The sequence below is a fragment of the Anomaloglossus baeobatrachus genome, chromosome 5 (genome assembly GCF_048569485.1).
Source record: "Anomaloglossus baeobatrachus isolate aAnoBae1 chromosome 5, aAnoBae1.hap1, whole genome shotgun sequence".
Taxonomy (NCBI): Eukaryota; Metazoa; Chordata; class Amphibia; order Anura; family Aromobatidae; genus Anomaloglossus; species Anomaloglossus baeobatrachus.
Genome location: NC_134357.1, coordinates 493,213,798 through 493,217,213, shown reverse-complemented (window position 1 = coordinate 493,217,213; position 3,416 = coordinate 493,213,798). Strand labels below are relative to the sequence as shown.

The window sequence follows — 3,416 nt, the reverse complement described above, 5'->3', positions numbered from 1 at the left end:
AGCTTTAATTTCTTAGCAGCCATAAACTCACCCTCCTCCGATGACCTGACTGCAGCTGAAGCAGAAAAATCCCCCTGCCCAGTTGGACTACCATCTTTGCTCACCAGAGACTTTGTTGTACCCCATGACAGGGCGGGGGACTTCCTCAAATCCTCCTCGATTTCCCCCTCGCCACAGGCAGCAGAGTGACAAGGGAGATCAGCTTCCAGCTCGGAGACCTCCATTCCTTGATCAGGTGGACATGGAGAGACTGCAGGAGCTTTATCCAAATCCTGAGCAGTAGTAACAGGGAGAAGAACAGGGTCATTAGCAGAAACAGCAGCAGGGTGACTAGCAGCTGGTGCAGCCTTAACAGGAGCTACAGGGACCTCTGCGACCACCTGAGCGTATAGCCTGGTCTTAGTGCGGCTCCTGCAATCCCGATAGGCATGCCCGACTTCTCCACAAGCATTGCAAACAATGGGGTTGCTGCAATCCCTAGCCATGTGCCCCACCTGGTTACATTTCCTACAGGTTACTTCATAAGGACACTTATCCTGAGTGTGACCAAAAACATTACATTTCCGGCAAAAAAAGGGGGCATCTGGATAAAACAGGTAACCAGAGTCTTTCCCAATATGAAAAGTAGAGGGAGGGTGGCGGAGACCCCCAGGGCCCTGAGGGTCCACCCCAAAACGCACAAAATATTTATGCTTGCCTGTCCAGAGTCCCTCCTTGTTGGTAATTTTGTGTGAGTACTGAACATAGCTGCAATGCTTCATCAGGAAGTCTGTGATGTCTGCCACATTAACAAAAGGGTTGTGCATAAACACCACTAAAGGAACATCGCCCTTAGAATAAAGCAGGGTAAAGTCAAGTCCACTCAGCAAAGAGTTAGTAGCATTCATTAACAAGGACCGATAAAGATTCTGGCAAGCGCCAATATGGGAAAGGACAAGCACATACCGTCCACTTCGTCTGAACTCCTGAAGACAAACGATCTCATTATTCTTCACATCCAGGATGTCATATAGAACTTTGTTCACCAAGTATTCCAGATGGAAATGCTGCAACTTTTCCTCTGCGACATCAATACGGAAACCAAAACGGACCCGGGTATCCCCGGTCCCTGCAAAACGGACTGTGATGCCCATCTTCAAAACACCTCCTGGATCACCAAGGGTTAACAGCCTCGCTTACTACCCCCAATAGCAGCATGTAGCCATTTAAGCTACAAGGCCAAGGGTAGCAATTGAGGACCTCCTGCTAAGACACACGATCCTAGCCAAAAGGCGTCGCCTTCTCGTTTCCCGCTCACTACCCCCAATAGCAGTATGTAGCCATTTAAGCTACAAAGCCAAGGGCAGCAATTAGGAACCTTCTGGTAAGACACTTGATCTTAGCCAAAAGGCCGAGAAGCGATAACCAGAATTGGTTTGGGCCTCGAGTGGCACCCTGGCCTATGCCGGACACATCTTAGGGAGAGAGAGTGAGAGGGAGACAAACCCACGCCTACAGAAGACATTTTGTCACCCAAGCCAACCCTTGAAAAGGCTGCTTTGCAGAGCAAAAACAAGAAGAATGGTGCGTTTTGCAGCCGCCGCCCACTGAAATGAATCTGAATAACTCCTCCTTTTGGGCACAAGCACCTCCCCTCCCCCTTGCAGTCTTTCCAATTCATGATACAAAAAGACGGACAGGACAGGTTGCCTGACTTTCCGTCACTGCCACCCTTTGCCATCCTTACCCGTAGAAAGCCCTTTCATCATCCCCAAACCCTAATCTTTTCCCTTTCCTTCCCAGCCCCCAAACCCTGCCCTTTGTACCCTTCTCACCACCCGCATCCCTTCTCCTGTCATCCCCCTACCACCCGGGAAAAAAAGGGCTTGCCCCCTTTTTCTACTAGCCCACCATCCCACCCAAAGAACAAGTTCTGCTGCGCAGCTGGCTTTCTAGGCAGCAGTGCTATTGTGATGTCAGCGGGGGGCATTGTGACAAGCCGCCAGTGTTCCGTCTCTTCATGTTGTGCACTGTTCAAACGGAAAATACATCAACAGGCAGACTACAGAAAAGCTTACTATCAAAGGTTAGAGAGGGGCTTTCTCAGAGGGCTTTTTACAGTTTGTCTATTCCCAATTAGCCGTTTAAGTATACTTAATGAATGTAGTAATTCTTTCATAGGCCGCCCATTCTTAGTATTTGACGTTCCTTATATTGCGGTATCAGGCTTCGCAGCAGGTTGCAAAACATTCATCACCCATGACTGTCCCCAATTGGGCTCAGAAGCTAAATGTCTATCATGACCTCTCTTTTAGAATGTCCAAGAGCAAGCAAACTCTTCCTCCAGGAGGGGGAGCCAGCAGACCACTAAAGACATCATCATTGCTCAAAGAAAACACCAAAAACCAATGCATGATAGGAATAAACAGGTAACTTTATTTGGAGTGGAAGCGGAGAGATAGCACCAGATGCCAATTCTAGATCTTCTCACACCTGTGGTCACTGCAGCAGCAGGTGAATCCACTTTGTCCAAAAGGGATCTATTCCATTCAATTGCACATGATCTAGATAAGACGGAGAACAAGATACTGCACGGGACATAGCAGAGTTGGTCAAGTTGAGTGCTGATGAGTTTGCTATTTGGATGAATAAAGAAAGTCAAAAGTGTGAAAGATAAAAAACAAAAGGAGGAAGTGTGAAAAGTGAATGGGCCAAATTGAGGTGCATATGAAGACGTATGCTTTCTTCCAATTCATTAAATCGGGCTAATATGAATCAGGTGAATTGAGTTCTGCTTTTGGAAACTGGGTTAAGAAGGGGTGCACCGGTCCTGGAGGTACTGCAATACCAGGTCAATGCGTGGAGTGGACAGAGCAAGCTCTTTTTCCATCTCCCTGTTCTAAAAATCCATTTAATATATGTTCCCCAAATAGGGGACGTATCAGATATTAAACTGATAAGAACAGATTTTTTTTTTAACTTGGAAGTACCTAAAACAAAGGTACACCCGTTTATTATTGGATATAAAAGTACATTACATTAAAAACATTCCATTTTACAACCTTGTCTGTGATTACATCTGTATCTCAATTACAGAATATCAAACCATCATTTACATTTGTTTTACATATAGTAAGCAGTCTACATATTACGAGTCCTTTACAGTGCAGGGCTTCACTCCTATAAAGAACACTATCCACAATTCTTTTACACTCAACACAGGGCCGGCTCCAGGTTTTTGTGGGCCCCATCCACACACAGACACCGATACGAACACGTACATATACATATTTAAAGACAAACTCACAAAAATACATATAAACAGACAAATCTATACAGTCATATACACTTACAGACAGACACACACACACACAAACACAAGTCTGCTGCATACAGACAGACACACACACACAACTCTGCTACATACAGACAAACAC

General features: G+C 45.9%; 1 non-coding gene across 1 annotated transcript; it reads right to left on the bottom strand.

Annotated features, from left to right (window-relative positions):
* Positions 1-2,793: 2,793 nt before the first annotated feature.
* On the bottom strand, positions 2,794-2,982 carry LOC142313412 (U2 spliceosomal RNA). The gene has a single exon (XR_012754452.1). It is a non-coding gene; the product is annotated as a U2 spliceosomal RNA (small nuclear RNA).
* Positions 2,983-3,416: the final 434 nt, after the last annotated feature.